Source organism: Bombus flavifrons, chromosome 4 (genome assembly GCF_040668555.2).
Source record: "Bombus flavifrons isolate JBK064 chromosome 4, iyBomFlav1_principal, whole genome shotgun sequence".
Lineage (NCBI taxonomy): Eukaryota > Metazoa > Arthropoda > Insecta > Hymenoptera > Apidae > Bombus > Bombus flavifrons.
In genome coordinates this window covers 16,603,028-16,628,396 of record NC_138445.1, presented here as the reverse complement: position 1 = coordinate 16,628,396, position 25,369 = coordinate 16,603,028, and the positions used below count along the sequence as shown (strand labels likewise).

At 52.9% G+C, this 25,369-nt stretch overlaps 1 long non-coding RNA gene across 2 annotated transcripts in view; it reads left to right on the top strand.

Annotated features, from left to right (window-relative positions):
* Positions 1–25,369, top strand: part of LOC138178861 (uncharacterized) — a 110,300-nt gene that overhangs the window by 54,561 nt on the left and 30,370 nt on the right. Inside the window, exons 1-2 of one of the 2 annotated variants that reach the window (XR_011172838.1) lie at positions 3,328–4,088; positions 4,270–4,772. The exons of the other annotated variant lie outside the window; for it this stretch is intronic. This is a non-coding gene — a long non-coding RNA (uncharacterized LOC138178861). Of the gene's footprint in view, positions 1–3,327; positions 4,089–4,269; positions 4,773–25,369 lie in introns of those variants that run through there. 2 annotated transcript variants of the gene reach the window in all.

The following is a 25,369-nucleotide window of genomic DNA, read 5'->3' as shown; positions in this document are numbered from 1 at the left end:
AGGATCGTCGAAAAGAAAGAACCGTGGGTTCTGAGGGAGACGCGCGGAGGCAGGTGGCCGGTGAAAGTTGGCGTTCTCGGAGGCAAACGGGGCGAGATGGAAAAATTGCCTCGATGTAAAAACATGAGAATCGCTTCTCCGACGTCCACACTCGATAAAACGACCCCGGCCCGAGAGAGATACGCGCGATCCAGCGAACCGTACCAAGAGCACTCGGTCGAACACATTTACGAAGACGCGGATGCGGCCGCGTACAAACGGATTCGATCGTTCGGTCACTTCCTTCTGTAGCGAATAGAAGAAGGGCGGACAGATAGAAGCGGGCGGAGGAGTGAAAGGGGGAGGGTGGCAGCTAAAGAGGGAGCGCGTGGAATCGAGTGGTCAGCTATCGAAACCTCCTACCAGCCGAACACCCGTTCCACCCCCGGGGACTGGCTCCATCGGCCAATAATAAAAAATATACGATCTGTTGGCTCACACACGGACGCAACGGACCGGTACACCGACGAGACTGGTCTCGGCCGAATTATACTTCGAGGCTGCTTCTAAGTGATCGCATTTCCACATAGACGAGCTGGTCCGATACGATATGAAAGACTGGTCGGTACCGTTATTGCCGCGTGGCCAGCGTGAGGGGGCTGAAAAAGGGCAGCTTGCCGCGCAGCAGGATGCCTCTGCAAACCGAAATCGAGGGTATCGTCGAACTGGATACTTTTCGGATTCTTTATGATCGCCGCCACCTCCCTTCGGAAAACTCGCGAAAAAGAAAAAAAAGAAAAAAAAAAAGAAACGGCACGATGAACGATCGTTCGTCGCAACGAAGCTGCGATATTCCTCTCTCTTTCTCTCTCTCTCTCTCTCTCTCTCTCTCTCTCTCTCTCTCTGTATTTTGCCTTCGATCCGTGCGCGTTAACGGCAAATCTTGCTGCCGTAAAAGATATTTCTGTTATTTCGACGAAGACGAAGGAGCAACGAGTGCCGGCGATTATTTACGTCGGAGTAGTTTTCAGGAGAAAAGACGATTAAGCAGCGGCGGGAAGAGCGCGCGAATAATTACGAGAAATCTATCATCGAGCTCCCCTTGGTCGAGAGCGTAGAGGGCAAACTTAACGAAAGAAAGATGATCCATTCGTCATAATATAAAAATGGCCGTGACAGCGTTATCTGTGGCCATTTCCTGCAGCCGTACCGTCGGCTCCCCCCGATCTCACTTGTCACTATACCGGAGGTAATGATCATTACCCGGGGTTTCGATCCCCGCCAAGGGTACAGCAGAGAGGTACAGCAACCCCGAGCGAAGGAGCAAGACCGCGAGAAAGCGAGACGAGAAAGCGAGTCGAAAGGAAAAAGCACGAGAAGGGTAGGTAAGAGGGTGGAAAGTAAAAGACGGTGATATAGACTCGATTCTCCGGCCTGTTTCCCCTCGCTGCGCGCCCTCGCTCTTCTCTCTTCGCCGCATCGGCCATGGGTGGGACAAGATGGCCGTTGGTAGAACTTGTCGGGGCCCGGTCGGCTTTATGTGTCGTAATAAATGGTAATTTAAAACAGCGAGAACTAACAGTTTCTTTCTTTATTTCTTCGCCGTTGCTTCGTGCTCCAGAGGCATCCAGAGACCACCCACACGCGCTCTACACGAGGCAAAGACACGCGCGAATATACGTACGTGGCCCGGCCACAGTGGGGTAGTTTTCTTGGTAGGTGGCAAAAGGAGAAAGCCTCGCGATCCGCCAGGATCTCTGATAGAGGGTGCAAGGGGCTGGACGAGAGGCGCTGGCTTTCTCGCCTCCGTATACCGCCCCAAGAACCGTGAGCCAGCCAGTCAGCCAACCTACCCACGTAATATAAAGAGATATGTGCCACGGAATAGCATTACCATTAGGAGATATAGTTTAGCGAAGCCACCGGATGAAATGAGATACTGCGACTGAATCATGCATGAAGCGAAGGTGCGATTCGCCACCTTCTTGTACGGCTACCCTTCCCTGCTGTATCTACACCTACGCTGGATCATCTAGGGGGCTATCCGCTCGTTTCGTTCCACGTCGATCTCTTCTTCTTCCTCGTCCGCGGATCTTCCTCCGCTTCTTTCGGTTTCGCTGGTAGTCTCTGCACGGTCTCCGTGCTTTGGTTTTTCCTCTCCTTTCCTGTCCCGTCCGCGTCCCCGCCCTCGTATTTCGCCCGTGTTTCGCTTTTCATCTCGCGCCACTCCTCGGCCGATCGCAACCTCTTTTTCGCCGGTTCACCTCGCCTCTTTTTCCTCGTAGCCCCGATGAGAAAAGTGAATATGCCGTGGTATTCAAATGGCAGCCGTGCGACACTTTATTAAACGCGCTATTTGCATCGCCGACACCCCTTCGTCGCCCACCCATCCTATCTCGATCGAGACTCTTTTTCACAGAGACCCGCCGTCAAACTACCCTCTAAACCACTGATTAAAAAATCGACAGAAAGCTGTTGCTCTCTTTTCGCCGCTAGTTGAAAAACTTTGCTCCGTCGTAGACACGCGCAGGATCTATGAAAGGTAGATTAGGGCGCGACGCAAAAGACTCCTCGGAGTGTGTCGCGGTCGACGCAGGGAGATATTAGGCGGAAGCGTTTCGCTAGAACAGTGACTGCACGGGGCGCGCGTGTACACATTATGCTAATTTGTCTTTTAATCTCGCGTCCTGCCACCAACGTTACACCCTCTTTTCCCGAGCGAGGCCGAGTCGTTGCTTTCTCGTCTGCTAGATTACAATCTGCGTAGATTGCGTGCTATTTACTTGCCGGCAACGCGTGAGTAATTTAGCCTTTTTATAACCACCAACGCGAGATTGTATTTTTTTATAGAACCGCGTTGGAGCGGTTGTACCTTCGAGCCTTCTCGTGGATGCCCGAGAATTCTCGTTGAATCTCGGTTGACGGCGACCGGGACGTCTCTCCGGTAGGTAGCTCGCGGGGAAAAGAAAGCCAAGAGTCACGGAACTACGGGCAAAGTAACATTCGTCATCCAACGTGCGATCAAGGTGGATTTGGTTCTGCGCAGGCAAAAGGACGGAAAGCGTCGGCAAAGAAAAGAATGCCGAATCAGGACCGGAACGAAGTAGGCGGGAAAAGCAGATGGTGGTGGCGACACTGGTGGTGGGAGCACTTATGCATTTATGCATTCATATTTCCGTGGTCTCTGCTCTCGAGACGAACCGTAAGAAGTCGTCCTCGTCGTCTCTCGCGGAGAGCTCTGCCGCGCGACAGCGATGAGGAGGGAGGCGGCGGCGAAGATGACGACTAGGCGCGCGATGGTACCATGCCACCATGCGAGAAGAAAGACGAGTACCACGTAGAAACGAGAGAGAGAGAGAGAGGAAAGAAGCGGTGGGCGTAAAGTTGCTCCGGAATAATAATACAGACAGCTCGTGCCTGCTCGAGGAAAAAATCTGAATACATGAAACGTAATGACGAGCCGAGTGTGGGCCTCTCTGTGCCGTCGCAGCCATTTCGGAGATGTCTGTACCCTTTTAAAATACAAGTTTCCGTTCTTTATCGATCGAACTTTGAACGCATCGATCTCCCTAACGATCTCTCGAATCTTCCGGGCTTGCGTCCGAAAGACGTTCTCGTCGGCCGTCGTGCGAAAAGCAGTCGCTGTCCATGTTCTTCTTCGCGAGCCGAAAGAAGTATGATTTTTCGAGAAATTCGCAGTTGTTCCCTCCGTGGATTAATCCTGCGATTACGTTCGGAATGGTAGTGGAATTTTTGCATTTTTAAAATACCTAGTTTAATCGTTTACCTAGCCCGAGGCAACATTTTCTGGAACTAGAGTCGACGTCGGCTAAAGGCAGCTCCGACGGCGACTTAGAAGAAGGTGAAAGTGTAAACAGTACGGTACGTGGAGGATGTAAACGGAGGAAATTACAGGAATAAAGGGAAGGAAGGATGAAGGAGACAATAAGGAAGGAAGGAAGGAAGGAAGGAAGGAAGGAAGGAAGGAAGGAAGGAAGGAAGGAAGCAAGCAAGCAAGGAAGGAAGAAGGAAGGGCGCCGTCGTAGCCCGGGTACCCGTGGCTCCGCCTATCGGCGCGCCGCCTCGCGGTGGTGAATACATTTAGCCTGGTTAGTTTACAAATGAATACAGCGATTGAAGCAACTTATAATATCAATGTACTTCAGGCCGTCTCGCTCGCACGCCGGGCGCCACCCCTTGCGGGCATCTCGCTTCCACCCACTCTCTCGCGGGGTTCCATACAGAATGGCCATATTAACTTGATAATTAGCTCGGTTATACGACTTGCAGATGAGGAAAGACTCGGGACGGACGTCGGCTACCCCTACCAGGAGTGGTGCCAGTGTTCCTTGCTCTGCTCCCTATGCTATGCTCGACTCGGCCCAGCTCCTCGTCGCTCGTAGGATGGATATAGAACCCTTAGTTCGTATTCCTCTCCCTGTCTGCCAGGAACCCCGGTGTGCTCTCTCTGCTGGCTAGCTGCGCGTTCACGCCACGTTCCGCTCTTCCTTCGCCCGTTTCCCGTAGTTGCTCGAGTCGCGGAAATCAACTCCAGTCTACTCGAGTCTATTCGAGTCTATCCGTTCGAACCGCTCAGTGAAAACTCTAAGTGGCTCTGGTCGTCTTGGTCTGTGCTTGGTGTTGGTGGTTCCAAGGTGTACGTCGGAGATCACGTGTCTAGCGCACGTCGGAAGAGTCACGTGCTTGTGGTCGCCGCGCCGACATCCGGAGGATCTCTTCGACTGAATCATACCGATGGTATCCCCTAGCGGGAGGACGGACGAACACGGAAGGTAGGTGAAGACGAACGGGAATTGCTGTCTACGATTTAGCTATCGCCGCCTTTCGAACTTCGAAACTAAGAGAAAAGACGGCGATCGCGAGTGCGCTGCGCGCGGTAGTCGTCACGGTAGACGAAGCGGAGAAGCGGACTAGGTGGCGCCTTGAAGAGTCAAAATGGCCGCAAAGAGGAACACGAGAGAGGAAAGGAGAGAGGTAGAGGGAGAGTGAAAAGGGGGAGAAAGAGAGGCAGGCAGATGATCGGTGGCGAAAACATCGCAGTGCCGTCGCGCCACGTCGCTTTTCGTCTCGTCTCGTCTCGTCTCGTCTCGTCTCGTCTCGTCTCGTCTCGTCTCGTCTCGTCTCCTGGATAAGTCGGCTCGAGCGGAGCCGAGTCGAGCCGAGCCGAGTCGTGGCCCCGTGTCCTCAAAGAGATCGCGCGAAGGCCTTCTCGTCTTAGCGCGGAGCGCGGATCAGGAATACAAAGTACGCTTCGTTGAGGCGCATTCCGGGAGATGACTGGCATTGAAAGCTGCCTTTGGGGCCGCGCCTGCTTGCTCGCTTGCCTCTCCGTCTACGACCGGAATACAGAGGATGGCGGCCATATTAGGCCTCACCTCCTTCCACCGCCTCCTCCTTTCTTCTCCTGCTCCGTCCTCCTGCCTCCTAACCTCGACTCTTCTCGCCGGATCGCCCATCACCGTTCTTCTCCTCCAGACTTTTCGCAGTAAATACTCTCGTATCGAGTTATCCAGCCGCGAGACGCGACATCCACTCGACCACCACGCGGACACCTCTATCGAAGAGACCCGGCGTGTAGTTTGGCCGAGCGATCGAGCGCGTTGCCGAGACCGCGACGCCTATTCCCAACGAGCGATCGTTCGTTCCACTCGATTCCCCGAGACCATCGATAGAATCTTCCGTTCGAATATTACGACTAATCGCTACCTGTCGTCGCGTTCTCTGCTCGTTTCGTACCTCGCAAATGATGGGTTCTAGACGCTTCGAACCTTGTGGATTTATCGCAAAGGTGTCTACCGCGTTATATCCGTTCCGGTTACCTGCTATTACGTTGCACCTGCGCACGCGAGCACGCCAGCCACTCTTTGCTTTTCTGCTCTTCTTTCGTTGCACACGAGTCCTCGCAGGATTCCTCGACGTCTATGTTAAGGAGAGAAACGATACCGTCTCGTATCTGTAGCAAAGTTACGAGAGGAAGAAGGCGTATTGCGAGAACGGAGACGAAGGAAGGTCGCTGGCAGGCGGACCGCACGGTGCGGTGCGATGCGATACGTACATACGTGCCGTCACGTACGCGACGAGGTTTTTACTGAAATAAAATCTAAATAAAGCGACGCCACCGTACACAGCGATGCGCGGCTGCCACAAATTGTGTTCCCATGAACGCCGGCTTGCCGGCTCGAACCCGTGAGAGACTTTGCCCCGTTTCATCGTTACGTTCCCGGTATCGACCACCGAGACTCGTGTCCTGCTCGATTCTCCAACCAGACGTTCCTTTCCTTCTTCCTATCTTTTTTCTTTTTTTCTTCTCGCTTGGCGAACCAAACGACTCGACAGGAGGTGCTAATTAGCTATCAAGGACATCGAAGAGATCGACCGATTTGTCGGACATGGTCGGATCGTGGTGTCGGCGAAGAATAGCACGACTCGGTGGAACATCCTCGTAGGTCGTAGATCGTCGTTCACGTCCTCGTACGACGCTGTGACCCGTATCGAGCAAGGTCGGAAACAATCGTTAGCCGGAGCAACGAAAACGAGGCTGTCCGGCAATAAATTCGGTCGCGGAGTTATCGAGGATAAGAGGACGGGTACCAGGGTGCACGGTAACACCTGCCCAGTGTGGGTGCCACGCGGAGGGCAAAGAAGCCGACGAAAATAATGTATGCACCCCAGTACGCACAATGGAAACTCGAAGAGCGAAGCCACCTGAGCCTGCAGGCGGACGCGGTAGCGTCATTCGAGCCGGCTGTTTGGTACTCACGCCTTCCATCGGCCGCTGTTGCAACCGACGCCACAGCCAGCCTAATTATTCCCGCAATTTTTCTTACGCTCGAGAAACACGATCCTACGAGTTACGATAATTGCGCGAAATTACCCCGCCACGCTTGTATTTTCTCGTGATAGCGCGTTATCTAGCCTGCACCACGGTTCCGCAACCATCGTCACGACCCCGCCAACGACTTTTCGCCGTCTTTCGATCGAAATATCGATCGCTCGGAGGGATCGAAGAGGGGAGGGAAAGCCATGGGAATCGTCCGGGCAGGTTTACGGCAACCGAGAGCAACGCATCCGAGGGACGTGGAACGCGAAACGATGCAGCGAAACGAGGCAGCGAAACGAGCCAGCGAAACGAAAAAGAAACCGCGGTTTCGGTGGAACGTTCGATCGCGCGGCGCAAGGACAAACGAGCCGGATTGCGGGAAACTGTAATAACTCGGGCTAAAACGTAGTTATCGTTGCCGGGCTGCCGTGATTATTTTCATTACGGTACGCGAGCGATCGCTATCTATGGCTTCCCACTGTAGTCCGCGCGGCAGAACCGGGGCTTAGATTTCATGTTTTTTCTTAATGATTCGAGCAATTAGCCACGCTGAGTGCTCTGACTTCTCGTTCCAGCTCGCTCCTTCGCGTCTCCTCCCCTTCCTTTTGCTAGCCGACTACTCTCCTCGGTTTCCCGAACCTTCGCGCTAAGGGCGAACCACGCGAAAAAAGGAAACGATCGTGCCCCCGAACTATTACTTTGTTTACCGCCACTGTTAATTAAAAGGTACGTGGGTTAACCGGATTACACGATATCTTTGCTCGCCGACCTTCCAGAGTTTCCCGCGTAAAGTCTCTAACCTTCTGGCAGCCTGATCCTTGGAAAAATAATCTTTCGTTGGCCAGCGAGATTGTATGGAGGAGGAGGACGAGGCGGGGGGGAGGGGAAGAAATTTCATAACCGCCGCGATATCGAGGAACGACGCGAAAAAGCCGAGGACGCGGGAAAAGGGACAAAAGAAGCTCGGTAGAAACGAAGAAACGAAAGGACCGGGCCGCATTTGCGTATTGTTATGTTAACGGCTGGGTAAAGTAACAATCGGCACGGGCACAATAGCGAAATCCTCGGTGAAAAGAGAGAAGGGGTTTCGTAGACTGAAAATGGAGAACTGGAAGAAGGTAGGGGAAGCTGCGAGCAACGGAGAATCTGGTGAGGAGAGGGTGGAGGCGTTATCGCATTATCGTATTGCGGCGCCTCGTTGCCGGGGACTTGCTTTGCCCTTACGTAAATTCCTGCAAACAAAGATTTACACCGATACAAGCGAGCCTTCGCTGGAGCGCGCAACAGCCTCCATCCCCTCGTCACTCTCGTGAAATCTCGGTGAGCAGACGACCGAGGAAATGGCAGACCGTCCACGACGCTCGTTCCCTTTCGTATTCCTCGTTTCCATAAGAATCTAGCGGCGCAGACGATTCCTTTGTTCGGTTTCTGTCACCGAAAACCTTGTATTTCCGAAATTCTGTCTCCGTCGCTGACCGTTTCGATCGCCAGTCCAAGTTTCTCGGCCTCGTCGACGCTCTTGCACACGCGTCGCCGAGAAGGCGAACGAGCGACCTGGTTTCGTCGCACGATCAAGTTTCCGGCCTCCGGAAACCGGCGACGTAACGAAAGGTGGACGATCGAGTCTCGCGCGGCACGTCGTCCACGTTGATCAGCGTCCAGCGTGGCGCAAGCAGTTCCCAGGCCGAGTAAAAGGTGTGCAGGTAGTTTTTCAACAGATAACCAGCACAGGGTGAAACGTGCACACAGCCCCTATGGTAAGAGGGGTGGGCCTAACGGAGGAGAAAGAGGAGGAAAGGACGGAGGACAGAGTGGCGAACGGTGGCGGGTCATGGGTGGGTGGTGAATATGCAAATGTAATTGATATTACTTTTTAAATATTCCCCACTCTCCCCGGCAAAGCGGCCACCCGTCTGTTGTTCGTTCGCCTGCAGCAGAGGGTGCGCGCCCAGCTTTATACACTCTTACTCTAAGTGCCTTTTACCCCCGTGTCCCAGCACCCCCTTTTCTCCGACAAGGCGCGCCGCTACCCCACCTCTTCCTCCACGAAGGTAATTAATAGGCTCGAAGATCTACTACGAGATCAGAACGGATAACGGGCGAACGGCTATCGTTACAAGTGGACCGTAACGAATTATCGCGTTGGTAAGGGCCGCGCGATTTGTTTCTTTTCTCCTTCGGTTTAATCGCCTTGTTTTTCTACCTCCTCTTTCTTCGTTCTGCCGTGGCCGTGCCGCTGCCTGCCATTTCGAGTTCCAACTGCGAACGCCGACTGCAAGCGCTTTATCAACGATTATTCGATGTTAAACGATCCTAACGCGACAAACATATTATCCGATTTTTCCGTACGATTCGTCAAACGCCGCCGTCCCTCTCCGATAACTGATCTAATTTCAACTGGTGACGGAATCTACCGGATTACCATACATTAATTTGCCCACACTGACCAATGAATTTATTAGTTAAATGCATCGCATTGCCGGACCGCTAATTACAATTTATGACGCAATAATAGACTAGTCGGATAATCGTCCGACAAAGCGTAAACGGGCATCCCGACAAAAACCATCGAAGCGAATCGACGAGAACGAAATAGCCGATTATCGCTGGTTTCCTACCGGTCTGCGTTTTCTTGGATTCGTCGGTTCGTTCGTTCGTTCGTTCGTTCGTTCGTTCGTTCGTTCGATCGTTCGATCGTTCGTTCGAAAAGAGAAACGGGCCGATCGACCGCGCGTTTTTCGTCCACCTCTTCCAATTATTTGACGTTCTACTTAACGGTCGCGGTGCGTATTTTCTTAAGGGAGATTTATGAAGAACGAAGACGCCACCGGTCCCCACATAGGCTATATGGCTATGGCTATGGTATCCCGACGCGATTTTACGTACGAACAAGTCCCCGTATAAAAGAACGTCTGCACCCGTTTCGGCCCGAGGAATTCCAGCGACGGGGCCGCCTCGGTGCACCGTTAAATTAATGTCCACGCTTGCCACTCGCACCTTTCTTACCGGCGAATTCCGCTCCAAGGTTTATATCTCGGATTCGCGATGAATCGAGCCGGTCAAACGATTATTTAAAGGGTCTGTACGCCGAGCAGGAAACTCGCGCTCGTTGCCCGGCCTGTCCGTGCACCGCTGGCTCTTTCTCCTTGGGATTTCGACGCGGTTTCGTTGAAAAAGAGAAAGCATCGAATCGATCGCTTTTCCCTCGATGCAATTTTCATCGGAATTACGTAACCGTAAGTGTTCGAGCCGCGTTCGTGCCACGAAATCGTTTTCGCCTGCCGTTACGTTCGATTCGCGCGTTTCTTTCGAGAGGGAAGCGAGCAAAGGTTACAGAGTGGCCTAGAGAAATATCGCGGTTACCGCGAAGACCTTTAGGAGTCTGCGTTGTTATTACGAAATGCCCCGACGAGCGTTATCGTGTCAGGTATAATAAGGAACGCTGCGTACCGGTTTAACATCCATTCACGCAACCATAAAAATAATCGCCGTTTTTGCTTTTCATTCGCTACGAGCATATTCATTAAGATTTACGATACTACGAGAGCGGACGAATAATTAGCCGTGAATTTGTGTGCATCGCGGCACGCGTTCCCGCAGCGACGTTTGCAAGAATCCGACGGTCGATTCATCGGTGACGACGATGCATCCTAGCCTCGAAAACCGATTATCCTTGGCAGCTGGAGCTTCGGCTTTTCGTTGCGGCGCAGCGATTAACGCGGCTGGAAAGTCGATTGTCTCTAAAATGGACGCGTAACACGGTCTCTGAAATATTCTTTGTTATGTAAAAACGCAAAACAGTGCGTGGCTTTCTCATTAACGTCAGACAGCTGCATAAAAGTTGAAAGCAATGTCTTAGAGCGGTGATTGAATAGTCGGCGATTTGCACGCGTTGAGAAGCGGCACCGAGGGATTCCCATTGCGCGAGTACTGCTTCTGGCTCCGAGGCAAACGGTAGCGATTGAATTCATGAACTCATGCAAATGTGAGAGCAACCGGTAGACTAATCACCGATGCGCTAATAACGTGCTCGCGCTCGTGCTCGCGCTCCTTTTACTTAATGACTCGTAGCCCCGGCTGAACTTGTGCTCGATCAGCCTGACGGATCTGTAAAATCGAAAGTATTACGAATAGTTCGCGGTTCGTTTGGTCGCTGCTGCAAGGTTAGTTACGCGTCGTTTGATCAACGGGCTGGATCCTGGCTTGTTGTTCGTCGCCGTGCCGCCTCGGTCGGGTCGAGTTATCGCGAGTGTCGGACAGACGAGCTCGCTAATACGAAAGAGATGGTAACGGGAAAGGGCGGTGAGTGCGTAGGAGGGACGCGTGTCGCGTAAGCGACGCCCGACACCCGACGGACGCCATCGCCACCGCCATCGCTATCGTTCCGCCGCCGCTTTCTTTCTACTCGCACGCTGCTCCCGTAATTATCGGGCTTCCTGTCGCTCTGCTTCAAAATGGTGGATTATCTGGCTAACCTGCGAGGGGATCGTACCAACGGCTTCCTGAAAACCGATTGGGACGACGAAAACTTTCGCTCGTTCGCTGACCGGAACCATCGGCGAGAACTTCCTCGCCTCGTGAAACAAGTAAGACCGATGGACTCGACGTCCTGTCGCTCGGCAGCATCCGGCGACGGCGATACGACGGCGATACGACGGCCACGGATTCCAAGAGATTACGCGTTTTGCGTCCAGCGCAAAACGAAACGAATGGAAACGAGTGGAAAGGAAAGGACGCGGTGCGACGCGACACGGAACAACGAAGGAGAGTGGAGCGGAGAAACGGGGAGAACGAGGGAAAGAGGCGGGAAGAGTGGCGAACGCGCGTACGCGGTCGTAGCTAGTTGCGTGCTGCGAGTAATTACCGGGTTCCCCGTGGTAACGCACCAGCGATGGCGGATCCCCCTGAATCCTGCAGGCTATAGGCATTCGGGCATTCGGCCGACGACACGGCCACGGTGTTCCCGTCACACCGGTGGTTTCAACGCCAATTAAACACCCGCTTGTCAAGGAGACGCCGAGGGAGGGGAAGCGACGTCGACCGATTCTCCGTGCTCGGCCCGATTCGGTGTCGCACGCGATACCCCGCGCACCGTTTCGCTCCCTCGACGTATCAACGTCCCTTATTACCATCCACGCGACGCCGCGCGACCTTCCTTGCCCTTCCTGCTTCTTCCGAAAATTCCTCGAAAAGTGCAGCCGCTTCTCGGCGATATTTTTCGCGTCGTCGCTCGGTCGCTGCTTGCTCTCGAGAAGTCGGCTCGACCTGGATTCGCGCTGCCACAGGCGCAGTTACACCGCTCGTAATTAAAAATACGCGCGGTGCGTGTGCGTGTGCCGGAAAAATAAAATTCTCGGCGAACGGTTTGACAAATGCGCTTTCCACGAGACGTATATCGGTCGGCTGGCACGCTGGTCGAGCGCGTATCGTCGAATCGCCACGCACCTGCGAGTTCCTTTCGCGAGAAGGAACAGGAATAATCGCGGATGCATGTAGGTCGCGACTAACCAACAATAAGCGATAGTGAAAACGTATTCTGTGCGTGACACGATAACAAGTAAAACGCGGTGCGAGCACGCTGTTGCGTCGCTAATTCTAGCGAAACTCGCCTCTTAGAAACACCTTACTTGCCAGCCTCTGCGCTAGAAACGCCAAAGTCCGGACGAAACGAATGAAATCGAGCGATCGTCGTTATTGGTCGGACGACTCGACGAGGTTTCGCACGCAGATCGATAATACGACGCTGCCAACCACGTTCGAACTAACGTTACCGTTGTCGAAATTCAAAAGCGGCACGAGGTTACGAAAATACGTTTTATCGGAGGCGCTTAATGCGCGTTTAGTTTTGCCGATCAACCTCGTGACGTACGTCGACCTTGGTCGATTCGAATTCTCGTCGGAAAATATTATAGCCGACGAGACGTTATCTAAAACGGGCGTCAACGCGGATCAACAGTATCGACGATACTGTCAAAGCGCAATTTATTTTCCGGTCTGATAACGAGTAGTAATCAGGCCGTTACAAATTTCTGACATGTACGATAAGAATTAGAGCGGCATTGGTGAATTAACAGAAGGAAAAAGCACGTGTGGATCCGACGGTGGAGAGGAAAGAGGCGAAGGAGCAGTAGGAAGAGGAGGAGGGGGAGGGGGAGGAGAAGGAAGAGGAGGAGAAGGAGGAGAGGATCGCGAAAATAGCAACGGAACCAAAGAGTTTCGAACGTGGAGGACGTTCCGATAAATTAGTCTAAAGCGGAGGGTGAAGAAGGGAACCCTTGTCCCTCCTACGGCAATCAGCCCCCCGTGGCTTTGGTAACGACGGTTCAACGCCAGTTTTAATCACGTCGCAGTCATGGGGTGCCCCTGCTATCACCCATGGGGCCATTTCATTGAAACGGACGCTCGCGCTCGATCCTCGACTGCTTTATTAGCTCTATTCGTGCATTCCATTCAGCTTCTTATCTAAATGGAGCCCATTGGTTGTTGCTTGGAGTTTCGTTCAACGCTTTTACGAATCGTCGGCGATCTTTACGAGAATCGAACGATCGTGACAGCGGTTCGATGATCGTAAACGTGGCTACATCCGGCTACGACACGGTTTTACATTTGTTCGACTTTCGGCAAAAAGAAACGAATACCGAATGGTTGGTCAGACGCGGGGTTTAGATGATATCTGTAATCGTAAAACCGATACACCGGCATTATTGCCTTTCGTTCCGTTAGTCGTAATCGGACCACGAATAGTTTCCAGCGTTCCGGCGTTTACGATTTGATTTGCATGGTCGATAAGAGCGCCGATGCCAGGATAATAACCACTAAACCTTAAGAGCAACATGTGTAACGCCGCGACCGGGAATCGTGCTCTCGCCACCCGCGGATGCGAGTCGTATCGGCCGGAATAAAGCGGCTTTCGTTCGCTTTACGATTATCGTTGCATTTTTTACGCCGTCGTTTCGGCGGATTCGGACCAGCCGCGGTCCGCCTCGACTATTCGTTAACCCGACACGAAACCCATAAACCATCCGCGATTATCTCGCGAATTACGAGATTTGAGAGTTGCACGCGAAGCGAGCGAAAGCGGGCCGGCGCCTTTCGCAACTTCTCGCTTCCGTGTCGGTAATTCGGGAAACTCGTTGTCCCGAGCCGGTGGCGTTTGGCTGCGCGAAGCGAAACGTCCGGAGGACCGCCGAGGGTATAATTTTCACGCGTCTCGAGCGCGATCGCTCGAAAGACAAAAAAAACGATAGACGATACGGAGGAAGCGGATAATTAAGCCACGTAGATAAAACGATAGGAGTCGGTGGCGATCAAGACGACGTCGGTCTGGCCAAGCGAACGGCTGTGACGGGCAATCGAGAAAATTCCTGCCGACTTTTCCTGCTTCCGGGTAACGCAGCGCGAGCAAACGCAATCGCGCGGTTATCTCGATCGACCGCGAGACACGAGGACGATTCGCGCGAATCGCTGTTAAAAGCTACTCACGATATCTGTGTACGCAGCGAGCGAGACCCGTGGTCACGGGATACGACCAGCAGATAGGTGGACGGTCGATACTTTTTGCGCACGGCTAGCTGTTACGTAAGAGGAAGGCCGACCGCTATCTCGACGAATCGGTGTTCCGCGCGCTAATTACCCATCGTGCCTGGCAAATGGCTTCCGCGGGTTACTTCGAACCTGGAACGTGCGCGAGCTCCTTCACGATAAGCCAGGAATTTTAACTACGGAATCGGTTTGTTAATGCTGAAAACTTTTCCATTTTCTCCAGCTATTCCCCCCTTTGGCCGACCTCGTCTCCGCGGTTCTAGCTTTTCTCCCGTTGAACGAACGCTCGAAAACGTTTACGTGAAAACTGCCAACCGATGCGCGAAATCTCGATCAACGCGCGCGAAAGCCAAACGAGAGTCAAAGAACGGTAACGCGGTAAATACGTACGGCGTTCGACTCCGGCGAACCTCTCTCTCTCTCTCTCTCTCTCTCTCTCTCCTTGCAGAGAGGGCGAAGGATAACATGGAAAAAAGGGCGACGTTAAACGTTGAATGGCGGAACGTAAAATAATTCAGTCGGCGAGAGCCGCGAGGATTCCGCAGGATTTACGCATTTTCTGGTTCGAAAACGAGCGTACGAGTCTCCATCGTAGCCGTATATACGCCAGGAGGTTCTTTATTAAAGCCGACCTCGGATCCCCTTGGGCTTATCCCGGAGAGACCTTCCATCATTTTAAAACCCGGCGTGATAAAATTAGACGGACAATTTCATTCCAAGACTTCGCCACGATCGAGCGGTGACGGTTTAATTTCGATGCCCAGAGCGATTTTTCGACCCCTCGCCGATCCTCCGCACAAAAGGCACCGGCTGCCGGCGCATTAACGAATTTGCCGTTGGAAATTCGACTTAACTTTGTTCCGATCTCGCCTCCCTCTTTTTCCCTTTCTTTTTCCGACACTCCGCGGAGTCCATCGTCGACGATTCGTCATCGCCGTTGTCGTCGCGGTCGTCGTCGTTCGTCGCAAATTCCAAAGTGTTTTGGCACGGAACGACGCGCGTAGGCGTCGAGCAAAAGCATCGCCGAGCGAAAGACGAGCTCGCGATGAAGAAATCAAATGGTGGATGGCGTGGCGGCTGGCCACGAAACACCAGCCGGCTTGTGTTGGCGCGATGTAATTCCGCATAAGCGGCGCGTCACGTGTGCCTGGAATGGGAATACATTAGACGCTCAGGACTTTCCCCCGGCTGGTGGATCGACAGGATTAGATAATATCAATAGGAGAATTCCCGTAGATCGTGAATAAACCACGTCGCGTGCGCGCCGACTTAGAAACCGAATAAATCCCGTGGTGGAAGGCTGTGGGCCTTGTTTGGGAGCGAGGCGGAGAAGCGCGAATCCGATGGACGGGTGGACGTCGCCAAGTGCCAAGACGAATGGCTAGCAAAGTTGAGACGAGACGGGACGAGAGACGGGACGAGAGACGGGACGAGAGACGGGACGAGAGACGAGACAAGAGGCGCGCAAAGACTCGGCTCTGTGCGAAGGATAAAGCGTGCATGCACGCACTCGCGCACATGGAATAATAATTAGGTATCGCCGGTGCTGATACGAGTTCCTTGCAAATGACGTGTCAGGTGCAGCTGTTGCGCATCGTTCCGCAATGCGGGCTGTCTCTTCTCTGCCGGCTGCTTCTTCGATTTCTCGCTCGTCACCTTTCTTTCCCCGTAGAGGCAGCCGTTCACCCCTTATCATCGTCGCCGCGTTCGTCGCACGCCGATGTCTCCACGGTGGCTGGCTCGATCTCTCCACGTACGGTGGTCTAAAGTAGCAGGTTACGTGCGAACCGCGCGGTCTCTCGCGTGCTACCTGTCATTAAACGGCCGGCCCTCGGCTACCCTCTACGTGCATCCTTCTTCTCTCACACCGGCACCTACGCCCGCTTCCTTCGGTCTCGTGTTTTCCGCCGTGCGCCAATTCCACATCCTGTTCTGCCCGTCGTTCGTTCGCTGATTCCTTTTCACCCGGGGAACATCAGCGCCGAGGTAATTGAAGGGTTTACCGCAGAAAACGGCCTATTTAGTCTTTACAGGCAGAACCGTTTCGTAGGTGTGTGCAAAGACGATGTCAGGAATTAACGCTCGCGCCACCATCGTTCCCCATCGATCCGACTTTTCTTTTGCAATCGGCAATTCGCATGCCACGCCGAAATCCTCTACCGCGGACCGAATTCACGCTCGCCGGCCAGAGATCGTGCGATCCCATCGACTCGAGACGACCAGCACCGTTAGATATCGGTCGTGTTTACCGGTCGATCGCCAACTACGACGATTTCGTGGCACAGCCAAACGAGAGAAACCGCGCACGGTCGCCGATGGTACAACGGCATTGCGGCACAGGTCGTTCGTTACTACCGCGGCCGGTGGTAATCGGTACGCGATACGACAGAGAAGGAAAGCGCGACGAAGGGCCGAAGAGAGAGAGAGAGAGAGAGAGACGGCAGGCTACTTCTCACGGCGATTTCCTGTGGCGCTCGTCACGAATCGCATGACGATCCGGGCGCCGAAGACGACAATGACTACGACTAAAGAGGAGACAAGGAGACGCAGACTCGTTTCGTCAGGCCACGGAGCTTCTCTGTGGCTCGACGAAGGCGCGTCATCGCGGTGTGTTGCACCATTGGAAATATCCTCGAGGAAACGAAGAGGGGGCGGCGAGAGGCACGAAGGGAGATCGTAGACGCTTCTAGCCTAGATCAAAACCCGTAATCACGAGGTAATAATACCCGATCACGGAAGATATTGCACATTTCCCCCGAATCACTGCTATTCCCAGGGAAGATGCCCCCGTCGGGGTTGTTTGGGAGGTCTTACTGTTCGTCGACATGCAATCCCAAATTCGCTCGGTATCTCTTTCCTTCCTTCGACCGCGTGCTGCTGTCGTCGATCGTGCCGCCAGCGGCTCTTTTACGGCTCCTCTCGTTCTACTTTGCCCTCGCTTTTACCTACGCTCTCCTACGTTCTCCTACGCTTTCCTACGCTCTTTCTTCCTCCAACGTTCCACGTCCTCGTTTTCCCCTTCTTCGTCTTCTTCGTATTCTTCTTCGTCGTCTTCTTCTTCTTCTTCCTCTTCCTCTTCCTCTTTTGCTTCTCCTTGTTCCGCTGCTGCCACGTTTTCCTCGTATCTGTCGGTCAAGGATTACAGCGCGATCATCCGCGCGCGGTGATTTCGTCGACTCTGTCGTTACGATAGCATCTCTTCGAGAGAAAAACTGTTCCGTAGGCAGCGACGAAAGCCAGACGTGCAGATACGAGGGAGACTGCTGGCGAAAAAAAAGTTACAAAGTTTGAAAGCGCGACACCCGTGGAATCTCGGCTCGTTTCCCCGTCCAATGTACAGGCTTAATCGTGCGCAGTGGATCGAGGCGGACGTTGACAGAAAACGATAGGCATCGAATTGGGAATGGAGAGAGAGAAAAACAGCCAACGACGACGACGACCAACGATCAACGACCAACGTCGAACGACGCGACGCGACGCGGCCGAGGACGAGCACGAGCACGAGGCGACGCGACGCGATGGGGAAAGAGCTACGACGAAGCACGGTGGACGGACGGACGGGCAGGTAGGACGGGTTTAACATAGTGCGGACTTTTTTACGCCGTGGCCAAACAGTTCGAAGCGATGGGCCCTTCTCGAAGGGCCTGCGGTGGAGGCGGTGGGCAAGGGCGAACGCGGCCAGGGGAAAGAACGTCTCGGAAAGGGTGCCTGCAGCCAGCCGTACCATTAATCATCGGGGTAATTCCATAGATGGCTGTTGGCTGCTCGAAGGAGCGAGCGATGCATGCCAAACTTACCTCGTGCCTCGCCTACCGAACAACCTGCGAAAAGACGCGTTATCTTTCTGCCGAGCTTCTGTCTCTTCTTTCTCGCTGATACTCTCGACCCTTTGCTGCCTTTTACTATTCCCTTCTCCGGTATGGTAATTAGCCGATCCGAACAACTCCGCGGACAACGTTCGCCTCCTTTCGCCCAAACGTACCTGCTGCCACGCGGATACGTTTACGATTAATTGGTTCGAGTAAGAGCGGCACGTTTTTCGCGCACCTCGACCTCCTTTTCGTTTTTTTCATCCGATTCATTTCGGCCCGAGTGTATCTACACGGCCGATCGCTTATTGATTTAATTCAAAGTCGTATATCGTTCGCTTCTTACCGAGTCTGACAAACGGCAAAATTTATGTTACGTTCCGACAAAAACGCGTGCCACGCTATATATCACTTTCAGCGGAGTGGCGAGACCCGTACGATCGATCGATGTGTGCGGCAGTGTAATTAATCGAGAAGGTGCGAATTATAAGGGCACCATAGACGATATTCGTTCCACTTGTATAATGTCTATCCTCGTGACGTTTAATTAACGCGCAACCGAGTTATACGATTCTACCTTCCGTTTCCTATGTTTACAGACCTATTCGACAACGTTCAATTTTCCCAACTACCTGATTGTCTGTAATTATCGAGCGAGGCGGAAAAGCTCTACGGACAAAAGTCGTCTCGTTGTTACGATTGGCCGACCAAACGAAACGAAAGGCGACTCGTATTCGTCAACCGTTCGGACTAATAGGGGTCCTCCGGTGAAGTTCTTCTAGCCCGTGCGGCTCGAAAGAGAGAGAGAGGTCTCGTCTCCGAGGCACGATGTTCGCTCGTTCTCGAGGTACTCCGTTCGACCGCTAATATCCATCGTTAACGAACTCGCCGGGGCTTGCGTAGCCAGCCGGTCGTTCGTACACCGTGTACGCCGTCCGGTTTCTTTCTCCGCAAGAAAGCCGGTACATCGAGACGGACTCGTCTCAGCGACTCGAGTCCGCCTCGTTGTTAAATCCGCGGCGAACAACCCGACCGCCGGTAGATAGTCGCTCGAACACGTCGTCGAACGTGAAATAAGGATTCGAACGGCGATCCAGAACGGAGGGACAAAGATGAGAGTCGGTGGACTCCGCTTGGAGCGAGCGGAGCGAGGACAGGGGGGAGGGGGCGAGAGATGGCAAAAAAGATCGAACTCATCCGCGGAGACACGGTGGCCACCGGGCCGTCCGAACCATGTCAGCAGTTTAATCAATGCATTTAGCCGAATTCCTGTCTGGCCCAAATAAAAGGCGAGACAGGAGGAGGTTACTGGCAAAAAACGCGACGCGCACGACGGATGCCTCTTTCCTCCGCGATCCTAGCCCCTTTCTGTATTCTCATTTCTCTCTCCTCTACCTTTTCTCTTTGCCCCACGGCACAAAGTCTTCGGGGCCCTGCCGGGCCCCTGCCCCACCAACCACCTCCACCACTACCATCGTCGCTCCTGTCAACCGCCAAAAGTTGTTAAGTATTCCGCGGATGTATTCCGTCCTCCTGCCCTCCCGCACACCCTCCTTCGGTCGCCTCTCTCTCTCTCTCTCTCTCTCTCTCTCTCTCTCTCTCTGCCTCCCCTCGTCCTCCGCTTTACGGACGGACTCTTCTTCGAATAAGGTACGTCAACCGCAAGGATGACAACCAGACGGAAACCGACTGCCCGCTCTCGACTGGCCCCTCTCTCTCTCTCATCTTCTTCCATTCACGTTTTCGCCCTTTCCACGCAGTCCCAGTCCGTCCCAGGGCTAGATACGCTTTTTGCTTACGCGCTGCCAACGATACTCCGGCTCGATCGTTGCTGCGTTTGGCTCGGCGTGTTCGATGCGCCATCGACTCTCGTTGTATTTGCGAATCGAGACCGTTAGCGAGCCCGCCGTGTGCTCCTGCCCGTCCACACACCTATACCTGATCTATCATTTCGCGATGTCAATGCCTCGGATAAAAATAACGTCACGGAAAATAGAACGGGTCGCTGTCGCCCCGAGATTTCTATGCACAGACAACGAGCAGGGTCTACGAGTCGGGCAGCGCTATTTCATTGATAGTCAACGAGTCTGCCGCGTTTCCTGTTCATCTCCGTTATCTCCGCGAGCATCTGAAAACCCGACGAATAAATTTCAGGCCGTGTCTCGTCGCCGTACGGTCTTTCCCCCTACTACGCGACCACGATCAACTTTGGAAAACCATCGTCGAGAGCAAGACGCGCTTGAAACACCGAAAAGAAAGCGGTACGAGGGGTAGTCGAGTAACGGCGCCGTTAAATTCCAACGTTCTAATAAGAATTGGCCGTAAACGTTTCGTTTATTTTGCCAATAAACCGAGCGGCGCGTTATCGATTCTTTATTTCTATTTGCGGCGACCGAGCCGCGCGTAAGAGCGCGGTCCGAGCGCAAGCTCGTTACGCCTGTCGGAAGTATAAATCAACCGCAAAGTTATTCCGCCGTACTGCCGGCCAATTCCCCGCGGGGCGGCTTCATGAAAACTGCTACCACCTTCTTATAAGCGACATCGCTGCGCCGAGTACGTATGTCGAACTGATTCGTTGCGCCTTTCGATACTTACGATCCCTTACGATAACGACGATTTACGGCGAAATAGCCGAGCCTACCGATAACAAACGAGCAAACCGCTTCCGTCACGTTGCTGTTCGCGCCAGCCACCTTCCTTCCTAGCTTTCGTCCTCCGCCAACTCCTATTAAATTCCACGAACCGTCGATCGGTTTCGTTTTTGCCTGCGCCATCCATTTCGCATCGGCGATCTTCTAGTAGGAATTTTCTCTTCCTTGGAACTTCAAGATACCTAGAACCGCTTCGTAATGTCACCTCTGGAAATCTCGGCTTTCCTTCTCCCGTTGCTTCTACCGTTTTCCGTTCGCCGAAATTCTTTCCCTTCTCGTTACGCGAGGGAAACGTTCGCGATAATTGGACTGATCGGCAACGAGGAAATCGCTACCGAATTAATAGACGGATGGTAAAACGAGCGATAATCGACAAGTCGGTCAGAGTACATCGACTCGCGGTGTAATCGGCCCCGTTATATTATCGCGCGGGCTACTTACGATCGGCGACAAACGCGTTTAATGTGGATAACATCCAACGCAGAGACGCGTAGTTTGATATTTGTCGGACGATTTCTCGTCGAATCTCCGCAACGATTTCTTCGAAGCGACGTCGGCTTGTCGACGCGCACGAACGAATTAGCGATTCTTTCTAACGCGTATAGTCGAGCCGAGTACAAACAGCGAGACGCGAACCAACGTAATGGAACCCTCGTAATACCCTGAGAATCTAATTGTGCGGCGACCCCGAGCACGCGAAGAGGTCGCCGCATCTTCTCGATAATAAAGGAAGAATAATCGTAACGAGGTAGCGAGGCCCGTGTGTACAGTTAATCGCGGTAACAACGGGGAAAATTATTGCTTAATAAAATAACGATAATAAAGGAAGATTGTACGGTAATCGCAAATCAGACACTGGTAACATTGTCGTGGCGCGAAACATAATGTTAAAACCGATGCGATCTAATAATTATCCCGTTGGTAATCGTATCAAACTGTGTATCGTGTTTGCGAGTGTTTCCGGAATAGCAACGTTAACAGGAAAGGCAAACGGTTCGCGGCGCTTTTTCTCGCGATTCGATCGAGTCGAAAACGATCGCCCGACGACCAGAGTTGTCCTAGAACGAATCGCGGCTCGGTCGAGCAAAACGCGAGCCATGGAAGACGGTTTTTGAGCGAGCGTGACTTTCCTCCGGTTCCCACGGGACTCTCAGACCCGACTTTTGTCCCATGATCGAGCAAAGCGGTGGAACCGACAAACCGGAGGAGTCGGTCGAGCATCCTTCGAGCGGACGAGGCCGGACGTTGGCGCACGCACTCATGACGAACAGACGACAGGCACGTAGAACCGAGACTTCTACGTGTATCGTACAGTCCCCGCCAGGAATTCATTCCGTGCCCGGTCCATTGTTCGCCGCCAGTTTCAACAGGCCATGTTTCAACGGATATTTAGCTGGCGGTAGCTGGCGTCGCGTTTCTCCTGCGAACTCGATTCAGCCGGTGCGCGAAATCGGTACGCGGGTTTGTCAGAGAAATCGAACGAACCGGCGAGGATTATCGCCGACGACGAAACTTTCCAGAAGAGAAAAGACGCGCGTGAAAAGGCTAACCGAGAAACGAACGAACGAACGAACGAACGAACGAACGAACGAACGAGCGAGCGAGCGAGAAAGAACCGTCACGCTGATTTGTCATCGTAGAAACGTTCGGTGGAACGCGACGACGCTTTTTCTTTCGCCAACGTTTAATTTTCCGGTGATTAGTTCGCGTTTGCCGAGACCACCGTCGCCAACCGTTCATTTATAGTTCACTCGTTAACTCGTCGCTTTTAATTGCTCGACATCGGGTAGCTGCTACCGGTACGGAGCTCCAAAACCACAGACCACCGTTCGCTTAATTTACGGATCTTAAGCACGCGGCACCGCTACCTAACCGGTAATTTAGACCTGAATAAAATTAAGATTTTATAGCCGCGACAGTCATTAAGCTATAATTTTTACGTAATCCTCGTTGATGTTACGCCACATTCGCACGATCGCGTTCTCTGTCGGTCGCGCCTAACAGTCCCCTCGAGATTCGTGATTGATGAAACGGACTGTACGCGTACGCGATAATATACAGAGGAGCGTACAAAGCCGGGCCACCGTGCGTCTACGTGACACATGTTTCTACGTGGGTGCTGGACATTTTACGACTTTCGGTGCGCAGGTTCTCTGTGAAAAAAGCTCCGAGCGAAGAAGCGAGTCGAGTCGAGTCGAGTCAACGGATTCGTTCCTCTCTCACAGAGAAGCGAAGCGTGCACGTTTCTTCTTCTCTTTAAGCCGCGATTCGGATCTCTCGCCAGATTTTTATCGACGACGAGCTTCGTTAAACTCGCATCTGATACGACCGCGGGTCTACGCGGGCGCCATTGTCGTTGCCGTATGCTGGATTCTCGCCCGAGGATAATTAATAATTTCCATGAAAATCGCATTTAACCGCGCACACATCGTGTTTCATCCGAATAGCGAAAAGGAGCGCGAACAACGCGAAACGCTTTCTTTTCTCAATTCGTAAATCACTCGGCCCAGCCAATTAAGACTGACAATACGTAGCGAAGCGATACGCCGGCCAGCCGAGGCTAAATTGGAAGAAATCTAGACGCTTCGGTAACGATCCAACGATACCCGGAAGAATCGACACCGCGGCATACTACGCGTGTGTCTACGGTAACGCGAACGTTAACGCAAACGCCACTGAGTATCGCGTGACAAACGCGTACAACGGCGCGATAACCGCGTTCTCGTTTCCCCTTTCTTCGCGCGTTTCCAGCCCCATGGAAATGCGGCTACGTAAACGCCAAATAATCGTTTCCCCTTCGCGATTACCTACCTTTAATCGGGCCGAGCGCGCGCGTCTGTCACGCGGATGTCGATTAAGTAAATACGAGGAAAGGAAGAGAGTTTGCGAAAAGAAAATTCCTTCTACTCGCAATTAGATCGCAAATCGAGGCAAAGGGTTGGCGCTAGATCGGCCACGACGCTCGATTTTCGTCGATCCCTTCTCTCCTTTTTTCCCTTTTTTTCTTCTTTTTTCGCGTCTGATCGTAGCACTTTTGGGGTCTCGTCTCTTCCGCTCGTTAGGCGTAGAGTCGGGGCTTATGCTAATTTTAAGTAGTCGCCCCAGTCGATTCTTTGCTAAAGCTATTAGGCGATCATCTCGGATAATCCCGCGATTCTGGGTTTACTCGGGACACGACTTTTCTAAGTTTTCTTCCTCCGCGCGGCTCTCGGCCACCGTCGAAAGCCGGCTGGCGTCGTTCGAGTTCGCGTGCTCGTGTTTTTTCCATCCATCGAGCGCACATATATTTGCGCTGGGTCGGCCGTGAATGGGGTTAGACCGGGGATTACGCGTCGCCAGGATATACGAACGAGTTCGGCCAAGACGCGTTAAAGGCTTCGGTGAAAAACGTACGGCTCGCGATCGCCAACCAACGCCAAACAACGAACGACCGAAAGACACGAGTTTGTTTCGGCTTGGCTCGTTTCCCATTTAACGAACGAAAACGATACGGCAACCAGTTGTTCTAAACGTAGACGTGCGAACGGAGAAGATTTCATCGGCGTCCAACTAATGGGCCGCGTTTTAATCTCTACCCAAAACGATCGTGCTTTTCGAGTAATTTAACGGTAATAGAGATACAAGGGTAGCTCGATTCGCCGTCTCCGCGTTGGACGAGCGGTCAGGTGCGTCGAGGTCCCTCGAGACGCGCCTCCGGAGGATGCACCTGTCCTCGTCCAGGTTGCCTTTCGTTCCTTCGTTTTACACAACGCACGGTTCTATCGTTCATCTATCAAATTGGCCAGACATATAGATAAGAAAATAGGGGAACCAGCGAGAAGGCATCCGTGACGGAACACCCCGGTTGTTATTTGGTCAACGTCACCCCGCCGTCTCGCTCTAAATTCTCTCGGCCGCTCGCGTCTCACCAATCTCACCTGCTCGCCACGCTAAATGACCACTCTCTCCGATGCCAGAGCTATCGTTGCCATCGTCATATTTCTCTCTCTCTCTCTCTCTTCCTCTCTTCTTCTCTCTTTTTACGTCGACTTATCGTAAAGGTACGTCGTTAACGACTTTTTATTCCCTCGCGTTTTTCTTTCACCCCTCGACGTGTTCCTTTGATCTTGCGGATAATGTGGCACGGTGGTGTTGCGCGATTCTCGGATAGCTGACAAAAATACCGTGTACTTTTATTAACTTTCAACGCGGTTACGTTCGACGTTCTCGTTGTTTCTTTTCTCTCCTTAGCTCTTTATCGATCGACCGATCGGGAAATCGAATCGTCCGTCATCGAATCGATCGCGCGACCATAAACACGGAGATCGTTGTCACCGTGAAACGCAAACAAGATTTGGACGAACAAAGACGTCGCGATACGGCTTCCAATAGATCCGAGGAAACAGTTATAAAAGTTGGCCGCGCGATATTCAAATAAGCCAACGAACTTCACGCGGAATGACGCTCGCGAGTAATCCGAATTTTAAGTCTCGCGACCTTTCTTCCGTGGTGAGATTCGACGGTAAGCGTGCATATAAATTACGTTATAAACTGTTCCGAGGTCTCGC